This window comes from Balaenoptera physalus (assembly GCF_965194825.1).
Source record: "Balaenoptera physalus genome assembly, chromosome: 5".
NCBI classification, from domain to species: domain Eukaryota; kingdom Metazoa; phylum Chordata; class Mammalia; order Artiodactyla; family Balaenopteridae; genus Balaenoptera; species Balaenoptera physalus.
The window spans coordinates 67,120,323-67,138,675 of NC_138884.1; the positions used below are offsets into that span (position 1 = coordinate 67,120,323).

The 18,353-nt window shown below is 34.7% G+C and overlaps 1 long non-coding RNA gene and 1 pseudogene across 2 annotated transcripts in view; both read left to right on the top strand.

Annotated features, from left to right (window-relative positions):
* The window catches only part of LOC309661921, an 859,734-nt gene that overhangs the window by 12,444 nt on the left and 828,937 nt on the right, over positions 1 to 18,353 (top strand). The gene's annotated exons all lie outside the window — the stretch shown is intronic.
* On the top strand, positions 350 to 18,353 carry LOC309661781 (importin subunit alpha-1 pseudogene; annotated as a pseudogene). The gene has a single exon. The product of its transcript is annotated as an importin subunit alpha-1 pseudogene (transcript).

Consider the following 18,353-nt stretch of genomic DNA (forward strand, 5'->3'; position numbering starts at 1 on the left):
CAACATCACTAATCATTAGAGAAATGCAAATCAAAACTACAATGAGGTATCATCTCACACCGGTCAGAATGGCCATCATCAAAAAATCTACAAACAATAAATGCTGGAGAGGGTGTGGAGAAAAGGGATCCCTCTTGCACTGTTGGTGGGAATGTAAATTGATACAGCCACTATGGAGAACAGTATGGAGGTTCCTGAAAAAACTAAAAATAGAACTACCATACGACCCAGCAATCCCACTGCTGGGCATATACCCTGAGGAAACCATAATTCAAAAAGAGTCATGTACCAAAATGTTCATTGCAGCTCTATTTACAGTAGCCAGGACATGGAAGCAACCTAAGTGTCCACCATAGGATGAATGGCTAAAGAAGATGTGGCACATATATACAATGGAATATTACTCAGCCATAAAAAGGTACAAAACTGAGTTATTTGTAGTGAGGTGGATGGATCTAGAGACTGTCTTTCAGAGTGAAGTAAGTCAGAAAGAGAAAAACAAATACTGTATGCTAACACATATATATGGAATTAAAAAAAAATGGTCATGAAGAACCTAGGGGCAAGATGGGAATAAAGATGCAGACCTACTAGAGAATGGACTTGAGGATAAAGGGCGGGGGAAGGGTAAGCTGGGTCAAAGTGAGAGAGTGGCATGGACAAATATACACTACCAAACGTAAAATAGATAGCTAGTGGGAAGCAACCGCATAGCACAGGGAGATCAGCTCGGTGTTTTGTGACCACGTAGAGGGGTGGGATAGGAAGGGTGGGAGGGAGGGAGATGCAAGAAGGAAGAGATATGGGGACATATGTATATGTATAACTGATTCACTTAGTTATAAAGCAGAAACTAACACACCATTGTAAAGCAATTATACTCCAATAAAGATGTTTAAAAAAAATGTGAAGAAGTTTAGATACACAAATGGTTTTACTCATTAACTAAAAAATACGGATGACTTTCTGTTGAAGTCTAAAATGAGTGTTTCTTTTGTTGAGTATTAGAATATATTTTTCCTTTCTATGTTCAACTAATCTACAATAAAGGAGGCAAGAATATACAATGGAGAAAGAGAGTATCTTCAGTAAGTGGTGCCTGGAAAACTGGGCAGCTACATGTAAAAAAATAAAATTAGAACACTCACTAACACCATACACAAAAATAAACTTGAAATGGACCAAAGACCTAAATATAAGGCCAGACATTATAAACTCTTAGAGGAAAACTCAGGCAGAACACTCTTTGACATAAATCACAGCATAATCTTTTTTGATCTACCTCCTAGAGTAATGAAAATGAAAACAAAAATGAACAAATGGGGCCTAAATAAACTTTAAAGCTTCTGCATAGCAAAGGAAATCATATACAAAATGAAAAGACAACCCACAGAATGGGAGAAAATATTTGCAAACAAAGTGACCAACAAGGGATAAATTTCCAAAATATACAAACAGCTCATGCAGCTTTATGTCCAAAAAAAGCAAGCAACCCAACCAAAAACCAGGCAGAAGATCTAAATAGACATTTCTCCAAAGAAGACATACAGATAACTAAAAAGCACATGAAAAATGCTCAGCATCACTAATTATCTGAGAAATGCAAATCAAAACTACAATGAGGTATCACCTCACACCGGTCAGAATGGCCATCATCAAAAAGTCTACAAAGCATAAATGCTGGAGAGGGTGTGGAGAAAAGGGAACCCTCCTCCACTGTTGGTGGGAATGTAAATTGGTACAACCATCAGGGAGAACAGTATGGAGGTTCCTTAAAACACTAAAAATAGAACTGCCATATGATCCAGCAATCCCACTCCTGGGAATATATCCAGAGAAAACCATAATTTGAAAAGATATATGCACCTCAGTATTCATAGCAACACTATTTAAAATAGCTAAGACACCGTCCTCGGGCTGACCGTGGTGGACGTTTAGTGCAGTTGATCCGTAGCCTGTGCGCCCCGCACCGCCTCCTGTGGAAGCTTGAGCCGGCTGTGTAGCTTTCTCCCTTTGTCTCATAACGATGTCCATCAGTGAGAATGCTAATTCACCATCTGCCCGCCTTAACAGATTCAAGAACAAGGGGAAAGACAGTACAGAAATGAGGCGGTACCGAATAGAAGTGAATGTGGAGCTCAGGAAAGCTAAGAAGGGTGACCAGATGCTGAAAAGGAGAAATGTCAGCTCTTTTCCAGATGCTGCTGCTTCTCCACTGCAGGAAAACCGCAACAACCAGCGCACTGTAAATCGGTCTGTTGATGACATTGTCAAAGGCATAAATAGCAACAATTTGGAAAGCCAGCTCCAAGCTACTCAAGCTGCTAGGAAACTGCTTTCCAGGGAAAAACAGCCCCCTATAGTCAGCATAATCCGGGCTGGTTTGATTCCAAAATTTGTGTCCTTCTTGGGCAGAACTGATTGTAGTCCCATTCAGTTTGAATCTGCTTGGGCCCTCACTAACATTGCTTCCGGGACATCAGAACAGACCAAGGCTGTGGTAGATGGAGGTGCTATCCCAACATTCATTTCTCTGTTGGCATCTCCCCACACTCACATCAGTGAACAATCTGTATGGGCTCTAGGAAACATTGCAGGTGATGGATCCGTTTTCCAAGACTTGGTTATCAAGTATGGTGCAGTTGACCCACTGTTCGCACTTTTGGAGGTTCCTGATTTGTCATCTTTAGCATGTGGTTACTTACGTAATCTTACCTGGACACTTTCAAATCTTTGTCACAACAAGAATCCTGCACCCCCCTTAGATGCTGTTGAGTAAATTCTTCCTATTTTAGTTCGTCTCCTGCATCACGATGATCCAGAAGTTTTAGCTGATACCTGCTGGGCTATTTCCTACCTTACCGATGGTCCAAATGAATGGATTGAAACGGTTGTGAAAACTGGGGTTGTACCCCAACTTGTGAAGCTTTTAGGAGCTACTGAATTGCCAATTGTGACTCCCGCGCTAAGAGCCATAGGGAATATTGTCACTGGGACAGATGAACAGACTCAGGTTGTAATAGATGCAGGAGCACTTGCCATCTTTCCCAGCCTGCTAACAAACTCCAAAACTAACATTCAGAAGGAAGCTACGTGGACAATGTCAAACATCACGGCTGGCCACCAGGACCAGATACAACAAGTTGTAAATCATGGATTAGTCCCATTTCTTGTTGACGTTCTCTCTAAAGCCAACTTTAGGACACAAAAGGAAGCTGTATGGGCTGTGACCAACTACACAAGTGGCGGAACAGTTGAGCAGATCGTATACCTTGTTCACTGTGGCATAATAGAACCGTTGATGAACCTCCTAACTGCGAAAGACACTAAAATTATTCTGGTTATTCTGGATGCCATCTCAAATATCTTTCAGGCTGCTGAGAAACTAGGTGAAACTGAGAAACTTAGTATAAAGATTGAAGAATGTGGAGGTTTGGACAAAATTGAAGCTCTACAAAACCATGAAAATGAGTCTGTACAAAGCTTCATTAAACTTGATTGAGAAGTATTTCTCTGTGGAGGAAGAGGAAGATCAAAATGTTGTGCCAGAAACTACCTCTGAAGGGTATACATTCCAAGTTCAGGATGGCACTGCTGGGACCTGCAACTTTTAGATTGTACATCTGAGGCATAAAGTTGTTTGTTGTGTACTATGTTTGGTAGAAGTTTGTCTTACTGTTTCTCTACTAAGAACTCTTTACACGTGGTTTGTTATTGTAGCACTTTTTACAAAGAAACTATACTTGAACAGTTCCAAACGGTACATACTGTATGAAGCTTCTCCTCTCAATGGGTTTCTTATTTCTATGTGGAATTTCATATCTTGCAGTGTCCTGTAAATAAAGATTAAATTCCACCCTTTTCTTTAAAGAAAATAAAAAATAAAAAATAAAATAGCCAAGACATGGAAGCAACCTAAATGTCCATCAACAGATGAATGGATTAAGAGGATGCGGTACATATATACAATGGAAACTACTCAGCCATATAAAAAATGAAATAATGTCATTTGCAGCAACATGGATGGACCTAGAGATTATCATACTATGTGAAGTAAGTCAGACAAAGACAAATATCATATGATATCGCTTATATGTGGAATCTAAAAAAATGATACAAATGTACTTATTTACAAAACAGAAATAGAGTCACAAATGTAGAAAACAAACTTATGGTTACTAGGGTGGGAAGAAGGGGAGAGATAAACTGGGAGCTTGGAATTGACATATACACACTACTATATATAGTACAGGGAACTCTACTCAGTACTCTGTAATGACCTATATGGGAAAAGAGTCTAAAAATGAGTGGATATATGTATATGTTTAACTGATTCACTTTGCTGTATAGCACAAACAAACACAACATTGTAAATCAACTATATTCCAATAAAAATTAAAAATTTAAGAAAAATTTGAAAGGAATTTGTAATGGGATTTTTGGTATCTCCATTCACTGAAACATTTTCTTATTTCTGTGCTGAATTTTTAATGGAAAAAAATTCTCAGTTGGAAAAAATCACTAATATATGTATTATAAACATGATCTTTTTTAAAATATGAAGTTAGCTCCTCTCACAGCCAGTATTTAAAGAGAAAGTAGCCAGGTAATTTATCTTGTGAATTTCCCCAGAAGATAGCCTGTTTGTCAAGAAGTAGAGGAAGAGCACAATGAAATTTGTATAAGTACCATTGTACAAGCTTTTTCTTTTTATATATACAGCAGTTTCTTATTAGTTATCTATTTTATACATATTAGTGTATATATGTCAACCCCAATCTCCCAATTCATCCCACCACCACCCCCCACCACTTTCCCCCCTTGGTGTCCGTACATTTCTTCTGTACATCTGTGTCTCTATTTCTGTCTTGCAAACCGGCTCATCTGTACCATTTTTCTAGATTCCACATATATGCATTAATATATGATATCTGTTTTTCTCTTTCTGACATACATCACTCTGTATGACAGTCTCTAGATCCATCCACATCTCTACAAATGACCCAATTTCATTCCTTTTTATGGCTGAGTAATATTCCATTGTATATATGTACCACATCTTCTTTATCCACTCATCTGTCGATGGGCATTTAGGTTGCTTTCATGACTTGGCTATTGTAAATAGTGCTGCAATGAACATTGGGGTGCGTGTGTCATTTTGAATTATGGTTTTCTCTGGGTATATGCCCACTAGTGGGATTGCTGGGTCATATGTTAATTCTATTTTTAGTTTTTTAAGGAACTTCCATACTGTTCTCCAAAGTGGCTGTGTCAATTTACATTCCCACCAACAGTGCAGGAAGGTTGCGTTTTCTCCACACTGTCTCCAGCATTTGTTGTTTGTAGATTTTCTGATGACGCCCATTCTAACTGGTGTGAGGTGATACCTCATTGTAGTTTTGATTTGCATTTCTCTAATAATTAGTAATGTTGAGCAGCTTTTCATGTGCCTCTTGGCCATCTGTATGTCTTCTTTGGAGAGATGTCTATTTAGGTCTTCTGCCCAATTTTTGATTGGTTTCTTTGGTTTTGTAATATTGAGCTGCATGAGCTGTTTATATATTTTGGAGATTAATCCTTTGTCTGTTGATTCATCTGCAAATATTTTCTCCCATTCTGAGGGTTGTGTTTTCATTTTGTTTATAGTTTCCTTTGCTGTGCAAAAGATTTTAAGTTTAATTAGTTCCCATTTGTTTATTTTTGTTTTTATTTCCATTACTCTAGGAGGTGGATCAAAAAAGATCTTGCTGTGATTTATGTCAAAGAGTGTTCTTCCTATGTTTTCCTCTAAGAGTTTGATGGTGTCTGGCCTTACATTTAGGTCTTTAATCCATTTTGAGTTTCTTTTTGTGTATGGTGTTAGGGAGTGTTCTAATTTCATTCATGTAGCTGTCCAGTTATCCCAGCACCACTTATTGAAGAGACTGTCTTTTCTCCATTGTATATCCTTGCCTCCTTTGTCATAGATTAGTTGACCATAGGTGTGTGGGTTTATCTCTGGGTTTTCTATCCTGTTCCATTGATCTATATTTCTGTTTTTGTGCCAGTACCATATTGTCTTGATTACTGTAGCTTTGTAGTATAATCTGAAGTCAGGGAGTCTGATTCTTCCAGCTCCATGTTATTCCCTCAAGACTGCTTTGGATACCATTGTACAAGCTTATATGAAAAACGTATATAAAATACATGTGCATTGATTTATTTTGCTTGAATTGAAAGCAAAATGTAAATTTTTAAGATATGTAAAAATTATTTTATTGTTTCATTTCCCTATAACTTTTTTGAATTTTTAATTTTATGCTGCAGAACTAGATATTTAGAACTTAAAAAATCATGGCATTTTGTTTCATTAATAATATTTAGTTAAAAGGGGAGTTTCAATAGAAGACATTAAAATTTGAGGTAAGTTTTGATAGTTAAAATCTTTAGCTAAACTTATGACTAATTTTAAGACAATTTATTTAAACAGTTCTTTATACAAGTACTTATTTTTGATAATGATTTACTATGCACATTTAGCAGTTATCAACTCTATTACACATATATCAAAGCTGGAAATAGATTAAATGATTCAATTTGGAGGAAGTAAAATCAATGGTGTAATCTTAGTTAAGTTGCTAACTACATGATTTTTTTTTTTCTGAGATGAATCTTTCTAGTGATACTCAAATCAAGCACACATAAAATCAGCTGAACCTTAAATAAACTCTAACCAGTTTATATTTATTATTATTAAATTGAGTCTTATCTGGATTGTTGATTTTCAGTAAAACATATTATTCAGTATTTTATACAGTTTTATTAAAAATTATCTGTGCTAGACACTGCATTAAACCTTTGTAAGATTTAAAACATAAAATGGACATTATTTGTTTGTGAATAATCTATTGGAGAATCCACACTAAGTAACTGGGAACTGCCTAGGACACACAGCATATGTGATACCCCACTGAGTTAGAGACACTGTATATTAATAGTGATTGCATTGTAATAACAGTTACCAGGTTTACAAAGTTATAGACAATTTCTGAATTCAAAAGATATTTTCTATGCATATGGTCTCTTTTAACCATTAGTAAAATGTGATCCTTCCTCAGGATTTTTGAACTTGGGGACCAAGAGATAGTAAGTTTTATATGTTTCTTAAACTGTCTAAATCTCTAAATATCACCAGCTATAGGTTAGCTCAATTTTCTTCACATATAGGAAGCTAATGTATAGAAATAAAGTAAAATTAAACAGATCTGCAGCAAGGAGTAGAGATCACAAGTCAATGGAAAAACCCAAAACCCAAACAAAGGCTCTCTAGACCTAATTCTGGCTATCAAATTCCCTGTTGCAGGTTTGCTGGACCAGAGGCTTTTTGCTTAACTCTCCCTTATTCATGAAATATTCTAGTATCCCAACCATAAATCTCCCTTTCCTCCCTTTTCCTTTTGTTTTGTTTTTCACAGTTAAAGGTGGTTTCAGTCACTTGCAATTGAAGTAGTACTTATCAATACAAAATTTGATATTTTTATACTGGGAGGAAATATTTTTTGAAAACAGAATGCTATACTCTGATCCATAGGGATTTTACCACCCAAATCCAATTTTTAACCAAACTTTTATCCATATGCATATGCCATATATCTCTCAAAATAAGAATTCAAAATGAGTAAAGTATAATTGAAAAGATAGTGGAATGCACACAAGGAATCTAAACAAAATAACCTAACGAAAGAAAAGACTTAATTCTGATATGCCTCAGTTATTGTCATGGTAACAAAGAGTATAAGTGACTAAAACAAAAATCTTGAAAAGTCGTACTTAAATATAATACATTATGGGTTCATAATTTATTTTAGGATTACTTGTATATTTATTAATAATATGTTTATAAGTCTACCTCTGAATAATCATCTTGAGTCATTATATAATCACATTGCTATGATAGGTACCAACTCCTACTTGCCCTGTATTTCCAATTTTGATAGTAATATTAATATTTAATTTTTCTTTTGTTTTGTTTTTAATAAGAAAAAATTAAATTGTTCAGCTCCATAGCCTTATGCCATCTCACTGGCAGCAATCTCTCCCTCTGTCTCATATTTTCTTTCTTAGGAGTAATAAAATTTTTGTTTTATCTTATGCTAATCATTTAGTGAGGGTCTCAGTCTCAGTTCCAAGTGGCTTAACAAAAATATTGCATAACGGTTCATGCAATGCTCTCACCAAGAGGATTTCTAATGAATAAAAATAGCTTTGCCCCATTAAAGTACCAAACAACAGCAATGTGCAAGAACCATTTTGAGCCTAATGGGATACTGTAGTCAGTTCCCGTCAGGGTTCTAGCTTACAAGCAACAGAATTCAGCTCTGGCAGAAGTAAGAAAAAAAGTGGAATTATTTTAAAGGTACGGAGGATGAAAAGGGTCACTGAAGCCTGGAGAAACAGATTTTATATAGGACCACATCTAGCATGTCTGCAGAAGTTAATAAAGAACAGTCAGTCAAGGCACTTCCCCACTCCTGTGCATCACCACTACCAATGGATGTCGTTGCCCTTGCTAGACACCTTTGAATATTACAGTTTCCTCTCTCTTTTCAATGGAGTCATTCAATCAAGAAACTAAGTTGTTGGCAGGAAAAACTACTTACATAAGCCTAGGCTACCAATATCTTGTCTGGCAAAAAATGGAAATAAGAAGGACATTCCCCTTTCAGATTGCCATGTCCAAGGGGCATAATGAGAATTCCCAAAATTTGTAAGAGGATTCAAATGTCCTGAGGGCAAGAAATTACAAATGTCAGTACCCCTATTTATTAAACAGACTAAAACTATGGACAGCGAATAATAAAAAAGAATAAAAGAGGAAGTAGGAAGAAGTCAAATCTTGCAGTATTTTGACTCAAGTATTTTAAATTAAGTTTGTTTGTTCTAATTAAAGAGCACATTAAATCAATATTGAGATGCACTTTTGCTCATAAAATTTACAGCAATGAAAAATAGCAATATTAGTATTTTAGAGTGTGAAGGGAAATAGTTACATGCACTGCTCAAATGCATAAACTAGTAAAATACACACTGGAAAATTATTTGACCGTAGATAGAAAAATATTTAAAATGTACACATATTTCTATATACATTTCATGTTCAGGGACTCATAAATAAAAGAGTAGAAATATTCACAATATTTACCTATAAATATGACCTCCTGATAGTCTCTGCCCCTCTCCTAACATATCTCCTTCTGCAGTCTTGGTTGTTTATAACAACCTACCAGCAACTCCCGTTTGCATCTTGCTCCAGAATTTGATCTGGGGACCAAATTATCCCCACTATTGCCTCTTCAGTATAAGTCCATCATCTTTGGCCTAGAACATTAAAGCAACCTCCTAACTGGTCTCACTGCTTCTGTTGTCCACTCTTTAGTCTATCCTCAACAAAGTAGTCAAAATGATACTATTAGTTCAGATCATACCACTTCTCTCCTCAGAATCCCCAAAGACTTCTCATTTCTTTCCCAGTAAAAGGTAAATCCTCACTACGACCCCTAAAATCCAACATGACCTGACCCTCTGGTACCATCTGATGTCATCCCATGCTCTCCAATGCCTCCTTCAATCCAGAATTCTGGCTTCCTACTCATGGCATGTTACCACTTTGAGACTTTGTACTTGCTGTTTTCTCTTCCTGGCATGATCTTCCAGATATCTGTATGACTGGTTTCTGATTCATATGTTAATCAAAACACTTTCTCAGAGAAACCTTTCCTGGACTTGCTAATATTTCACACAGCAAGCCCTAATAATCTGTATCCACCTTTCCCACTTCATATGTTTTTTTCCTCAACATTCCCCACATTAAAAAAATACTATATATTTACTACTGTGTTATTTAGTGCTTGTTTTCACCAAGTAGATTGCAAGGTTTCTTCAGACAAAGATTTTTCCACATTTATTTCACTATCATATCCTAATAACTGAGCATAAGAATGGAGAGATGGGAACAACTTAAATATTTGAAAGCTAGATGATTGGTTAAATTGGTTTATATATATAATACCATAGAGTCACCAAATTTATGTTGTAGAAGAATATTAATTAACTTGAGAAATAGTCTATGAAACTCATTTATATTAAATTTTCTATGTATACTTTTTATATCTTAGTAAAGCAAAAACAAAATAGTTGCTTATATTAAGATGTTATCATTTCTTGGAGTTGTGTTTAAAAGTGTTTTTTTAACTTTTCACATACCACAAATTTGCTAAAATGAACCTGAACTATAATTGTAAATAAAAATTCACACTATTTTCAAAAAAGCTAATCCTAAAGTGAATTTTTGAAGACAAAATGACCAAGACATACATAATTGAATGACATCAATTCTCACACTATGTTAACCTAGTGACTCCAAAGGATGATAAGTAAAAAGAAATCCCCAGCAAGATATATTTTAGTGAAATCAGAACCAAAGATAAAGAGGGTATCTTTAGAGCATCCTGAAAGGGAAAAAGAGGAGTTGGATGGGATAGATAGATTACTCAGGAAAAAATGAAAATAGAGTGCCAGTTGATATCTTAGTAGTAACAATGGTTGCATAAACAACAAAATGATATCTTCAAACAACTGACATTAATTGCACACCTAATGAAACTCTCTCTTGAGAAGAAAAGGGGGAAATATTTCCAGATATACAGTATCATACTGGGTTAGTTCCAACAGAGCATCTCTGTAGAAAACTGAAGGATGAGATTCAAGGAAAAAGAAAAATCATCTAAGAAATCTGAGGGGGAAAAATGGTAATCAAAGGAAATAGTAAATATTTGGAAAATCTAGACAATCATTATTTATAGCAATACTGCATAATAATACCAAATATGTGGGATAAATAAATCAATATAAAATAAACATACTGAATAACAATAGCATGTGTTAATCACACAAAATAATCTAAAGTTCGTTATATCATTTCAGAACTGAGAAAATCTATCAAATAGCATTCACAGTCTTAAGTTGAATGTGAGTACCAAAATTTTAAGATAAACCATTAACGAATATAAATATGTGTAAAATTCCCCCAAAAAAAGAAATAGAAAAAATAGTGTAACAAAAAGGAAAACAAAGAATGCATTAGAAAACAATCTAAGAAAGTGGTTAAAGACAGAATAGGCAAGAAACATATAAAAAATAGAAATGAATCCATATTCATCATATTGGCATATGAGAAATATGTGATAAATGTAAATGGCCTTAATACTCCAGTTAAAGAAACTATTATCAGAGTTGATTTTGAAAATCAGATTTCAGTTTCCTTGTTCAAAATAGGATATGACAGTCTGTGGCAGGCTAATCCTTACACTGAGAACAATCAGTAAAACAATTTAAAATATAAAAGTGATTTGTTCAGTCCAGGCAGAGGACTACTGCTGGTGGAAAAAGAAAACAACAGAGCTTTTGGTGGTTGCATGGGGCTGCAGTGACAAATTTGGACACTTGAGAGTCCTGAACAACCAATGGGTCAAAGAAGACATCAACAGAGAAATCAAAGAGTGTCTCGAGACAAACAAAAATAGAAATGCAACAGCCCAAAACTTATAGGATGCAGCAACAGCAGTTCTATGAATGAAGCTTATGGCAATAAATGTCTATATTAAGAAAAAAGAAAGATTTCCAATAAGCAAGCTAACTAGGAACTAGAAAAAGGAACAAACTAAGGAACTAGAAAAAGAACAAACTAAGCCCAAAGTTAGTAGAATGAAGAAATAACAAAGGTGAGCAAAAATAAATGAAATTGAAAGTAGAAAGGCAATAGAAAAAATCAACAAACTGAGTTTGGTTTTTTGAAAAGATAAACAAAATTTTAGCTAGACTAAGAAAACCAATGAGCAAACACTGAAATAAATAAAATCAGAAATGAAATAGGAGACATTATAACTGATACAACAGATATATGAAGAATCATAAGAGATTACTATGAATAATTATATACCAACTAACCTAGAAGAAAGAAATTCCTGGAAACATACAACCCTCCAATAATGAGTCATGATAAAACAGAAAATCTGAACAGACAAGTAAAGAGATCGAAGTAGCACTAGAAAAGTTTCCAAAAAAGAAAAGTCCAGAAACAAATAGCTTCACTGGAAAATTCTACCAAACTTTTAAAGAAAAATTAATGCCAATCCTTCTCAAATTCTTCCAAAGAACTGAATAGAGAAGAACATTTCTCAACTTATTTTACAAGGCCAGCATTTCCTTGATATCAAAGTCAGATGAGGACACTACAAGAAAAGAAAACTATAGGCCAATATTTCTGATGACTATAGATGGAAAAGTCCTCAATCTGGTCTGAGATTCTGGCGCCTCTAAAGTCTTTGTGTTTTTCCAAATCCCTGCCTCTGTTCTTAGCGACCCCCAGGAGATTAGAATATGTCAAGTCCAGTCAGTGACCCAAAGGTGGGGAAATTTCTACATTCCCATTCACACTCCCAGAGGACTTCTAATAGCCTGCCTTGTCAGCTCCCAGATAGGGGCTGATTGGAAGCCTTTCAGGCAGCAGCTGTGAAAGCTGGGATGTTCTATAGGCAGTCTAGCTCTTCTCAGGCAGAAACTGGGAACTGGTTATTTTGCCTACTAGCTCTTTGCTGAGCCAGAGGGAATAACCACTGGGGTGCTTGTGCATCCATATAAAACTGCTCTTTGTCTTTGTGTTCTAGGGGACTTGAAATTGCAGAACTCCATCAGCTCCTAGAACTAGGTGATTTAGGAACCAGTCTCTTGAGTGGCAGCCTTAGAAATTGGGGCACAAGATGGTGGACATTACCTTCTAGGGAGAAACTGGAGACTGTTTTATTGTTGGAGCAAGCTGGGAGGAGAAGACAGGGCAAGTGTCCAAAAGCCCTTTCAAGCTCCCAGAGGATCCCAGTCAGCTCCCAGATGCAAGCTGATTAAAAGTTTGACCCTCAGCTGGGAAAGTATGCAGTGAAACCCCATTCAGGGAAAAACTGGGAGCCTTGAGTTTTCACCTGCTCCTTCTGAGCTGGTCAGGGTTGGGTTGGTGGTGAAACAAAGCTGCCTCTGTTTCATATGGTCTGGGAGACTTGCAAATGCTGAGACTCATCAGCTCTCAGAGGTAGGTAATTTGGGAGCCAGTTTCTCAGATAGCAGCCTTAAAAGTTGCGGTGCTAAATGTGCATCTCTGGGAGAAGCTGAGAGTTGAGGGTTCCATCCTGAATAGAAAACTCTGTACCAGGGGCTGTGTTGTATGGTATGAGTGTTTCTCAGATTTTCCTACTCTTTTCAGTGTGGGTATTTTCTCAGTCACTGAATGTATAGGAGTCACTCAATTAATTTTTGTATTTCTCTCAGAGGGAATTGATCCCTGTGTAGTAGTTTATTCAGTGTGTCTGTAAGAGGAGAGAAAATCAGAAGTCTCTTATTTCATCATTCTTGCTGACATTTTGTCATCATTTCTTTTTAAAAATGAGTTACAAGTCCTAACCAGCAGAATAAGAAAAAAAGACAATGTAAAGATTCAAAATATTGTTATTTGCAGACAATTCAGAGAAAAAATATAAATCATACAAAATTATTAAAGGTAATAAAATATTAGTTTCTCTAAATTGTAATCACAGTCAAAATCTACACAATTTTCCAAGGAATGTAATAGCATATATCTAAAATTAATATAAAAGAGAAAGAAGCCAAACATATACAAGATACACCTGCTGAACAACCAAATGGGAGGATTTGTCCTAGTTTATATTAGGGCTCCTTATAGTAATAAAAATACTGTAGTAATGGTACAGGAATGGGCAATTTCACCAGTTGCACCAAATAGAGACCCTGAAATCAGATTTATATGGAAACTTCATATAGAGAGAGCTGGTGTTGCAAATTAGCAAGGCAATAGTGGCCCATTAAATCAATGGTGCTGTGTCCATTTGTTATTCATGTGGAAAAAAATATGAACCCTTCATTATAACATAAATTTTCAATTCTAATGAATTATGTAGTTATATTTGGAAGGAAAATTTTGAAAACCATTAGAAGAAAATATAGAGGAAAAGCTTTACCATTTTAGTAAATAGAAAGTTTTCTTAAAGATCCAAAAGCAGTTAGGCAAAGAAAAATACCAACAAATTATACTACCTTGAAATTAAGAATTTGTGTTTATTAAATACACTACAGAGAGGGAGAAATGACAATTCAAAAATTTGTATATTAACAATATACATAAGCAATAAAATTTAAATACAGTAACTGTAAAAAGTCTATACAAATTACTTGAATGAGCAAACAATTCAATATGTAAATAAATATATAAACAAAAATCTTGAGTTGGCTGTATTGAACAAGGAAAAGCATGTCATCTAAAAATCTATGATGACATGCTTGACCATATGAATAATCTAGAAAATGGAAATTAAGTTTGCAGTCAAAAAATATTTTACACACATTGTGTTGGAAAAAATGAAGTTGGTGATAATATCAAGTGCAGAAAAGGTTGTAGGGCAATGGAAATTTTATGCACTCTACTGAAAGTTTATGCAACAACTTTGGAAAAGAATTTTTATTTCCCAATACAATTGAACATGTATGCACATGTACTTCTGGGTGTACAGCACAGTTAATGTGTGTACCAAAGTCATGTTCTTACATTTTTGTTGCAGAATTGTTTGCAAAATAAAAAATTGCAAACAAAAACCCTGACAAACATATAATAAAAATATTATGTCCAATCACAATTAAATAAATTTTACTATATGCCAAAACATGGAACGATATGATCTGACCATGTCATGTCTAATGATTGGTGACTACAGTTTTCTATTGGAATCCCCTCTCACTGCATGCATGAATATATCTAAGTCTCAAAAAAAGAATATTTGGGAGAAAATGCAAATCACATAAGAATGAGCACTGCTTATATAAATATCAAAAATTGGTTCTCAAAACCTCAAACAATACTATGGTTTTTAGGAATAAATAATCCAAAATTAAGGAAAGGGTTAACTGAAAGAGAAAGCAAGATGCTTTTGTGGAGGGGCACAAAAAAAACTTTAAATATTATTTTTTAATGCTATGCCATGATACTTAGTTTTGTTTTATTAATAGACTTTAAAGTTTAAAGCTATGTTATGTGGAGAATTTTGTATTCACAATACATTTCAGAAATAAAATGGTTGAAACTCAAATGTACAATCACACGTTTATGTATATTTTCTTTTATATAGACACAGTACCCACTACATCTATATAAACATGCACAAACGCAAAGATTGGAGCCTGTTAGGGTTAAAGTTTTAATATATGTCTCCGTCATACAAGGAAACCTCCATTTTGTTTACAAATATTTTCGCTTCTCTTCATATTTTCTCCTGAACAAACTTTTGGGTTGAAATACTTTGTATCAGGCAGTCATTTAAATTTTCCTCAGAAGACTTGGAGTCAAGCCCAGATGTGCCCTTTTTATAACTTTGTCAAATTGCTAAACCACCAGTTAAAGTTTTGCTGTATCCAGTTCTATTTGATGAAGATTAAAAAACCTTTAAAAGCACACACACAAAAAAACCCTATTACACATGATTGTTTTGAGGAGCAGCTAAGATTATTAGAAAGTGTATGAATGGCATTACACAAAATGTGATAATTTATTTGCTGTTTGTTTTCCAAAATCAACTTGTATGCTTTTCTGAAGTACAAATTGAAATAGTATTAATGTAATTTGAATCAAGAATATAGTTAGTTCTTCTCTGTCCTTCTATAATAAAAGCAAACATTATCTCATAGCATATGACTTATTTGCTAAACTAATGATGACACAATTCAAATAACTCAGTGTGCCAGGAGCTATTCCACACAATGGAGTTTTCAACATCCAACATGACCTGCCACAGACAGTTTAAGATTATGACTAATGATAGTGCCAGAGAACTATTAAAAATGTCAATTTATTTGTCTCATGTTGGCATTGGATCGTCAATTAAAGTATGTAATTATTAAGTAGAAAATCAAACAAAATTATATTTCAGTTTTTCAAAAATATACATTCAGTGAAATGAATGTACAATCAAATATGATGATTAAACTGTATTTTAAAATTAGCTTAGTTTTTTCCTTAATCAGATTTGAACTAGAAGAGTAAGATCCTATAACTTTGAAGCGTCTTTCCTGAAATCTCTTCAGACGTAGAATTTACAAATTTATTACAAACAGTATAAATGGATATTAATTGCTTTAGTAATCTAAAGAGCACATCTTAAAAAATTAGTCAGACTTTATAACAAGTTGAAATGAAAAGTGGTATAGAATATGTGAGTCTGAGCAGCATACATGTGTGATAAATATGTTATTTTACTGATGTAAAACTTTAACACTTTATGTAATGTAACACTAGTATGGACCATAAACCCATTACAGGCTGAGCACATAAGGGATAGTAACATTTAAGAGAAAACCCCAAATCTGAATCTACTGAAGCAGCCATCAGTACACATTAGTTTTTACCGTAAAAATATATTGTCGCTCTGCAAAAGGTAAGCAGTCATTTTTTTAGTGCTGTGGGAAAAGTTTCATATCCCCATGTGTTCCTTATTATGCCAGGTAGTGTATTTATTTTCCATTCTCTATTGATTCTAAATTTTCATGTCAATATTCTATTCAATTTTATTCTTTATCAGAGTAACTGGATTAATAGATCATTTAGTTTTGCCAAACTAGTAAGCATCGATGTGGAGAATATGAAATACTGAATGACACAGGTTGATTTTTATGAGAAAAATGTATATTTAGAAATTTGACAAAAAATACTTTATATAATTATGATGTGGATTAGGGGGAAATGAGAGGCTGTGGGATAGTGCATTAAATAAAATATACATAACTTTGTTTAAAGAACAATTTCATGATTACTAAAAATATTTTTTAAAGAATTGTGATGTATAAGCACTTTTAAAAATTTAAACTGTTGCTGAACACATTAGCTAGCCAGTGTTTGTGTCTGTTCTCAAAACTGGGATGGTCTACATCCACACTTTTTCTCACTTACTACATGGAAAATTCAAGATATCTATTTAAATTGGCAGCTAAGAAATATTACTTATTCTATATTATACTTGCATAATGTAGTCTACCTGAAGAAACAAGAAAAGAAATCCTAGAAATTCTTTTAAGAAAAGCTTCTGGTCTAAAAAATGTTCTAAATGCAGAGGCAAATACATGTATATTTACATATACATACATTATTGTGTATCTTGTCCATTTTGGTTTTAATAGCTACAAAACTACTAAATCTTAAAGACTACTTTCAGCTACAATGATCTGCAGTACATTTAGACTGTCTGCTTTGTTTCATGTTTAGCTTATTCAAGATACATTTAATAAATATTTTTCTTATACCTACTATATGCCTGACAATTATTCTTGGTGTTGAATATACAATGGTAAACAAACAGATTACTTCCTACTCTGTGGAGCTTATATTCCAGTGGAAGTAGGAGGAGAATGTTTAAAATACATTCTTTTTTTTTTTTTTAATTGTTTTTTTTTTTTAAACATCTTTATTGAAGTATAATTGCCTTACAATGGTGTGTTAGCTTCTGCTTTATAACAAAGTGAATCAGTTATACACATACAATATGTTCCCATATCTCTTCCCTCTTGCATCTCCCTCCCTTCCACCCTCCCCATCCCACCCCTCTAGGTGGTCACAAAGCACCGAGCTGATCTCCCTGTGCTATGTGGCTGCTTCCCACTAGCTATCTATTTTACATTTGGTAGTGTATATATGTCCATGACACTCTCTTACCCTTTCACATCTCACCCTACCCCCTCCCCATATCCTCAAGTCCATTCTCTAGTAGGTCTGTGCCTTTATTCCCATCTTGCCACTAGGTTCTTCATGGCCTTTTTTTTTTTTTTTCCCTTAGATTCCGTATATATGTGTTAGCATACTGTATTTGTTTTTCTCTTTCTGACTTACTTCACTCTGTATGACAGACTCTAACTCCATCCACCTCATTACAAATACCTCCATTTCATTTCTTTTTATGGCTGAGTAATATTCCATTGTATATATGTGCCACATCTTCTTTATCCATTCATCCGATGATGGACACTTAGGTTGCTTCCATGTCCTGGCTATTGTAAATAGAGCTGCAATGAACATTTTGGTACATGACTCTTTTTGAACTATGGTTTTCTCAGGGTATATGCCCAGTAGTGGGATTGCTGGGTCGTATGGTAGTTCTATTTGTAGTTTTTTTAAGGAACCTCCATACTGTTCTCCATAGTGGCTGTATCAATTTACATTCCCACCAACAGTGCAAGAGTGTTCCCTTTCCTCCACACCCTCTCCAGCACTT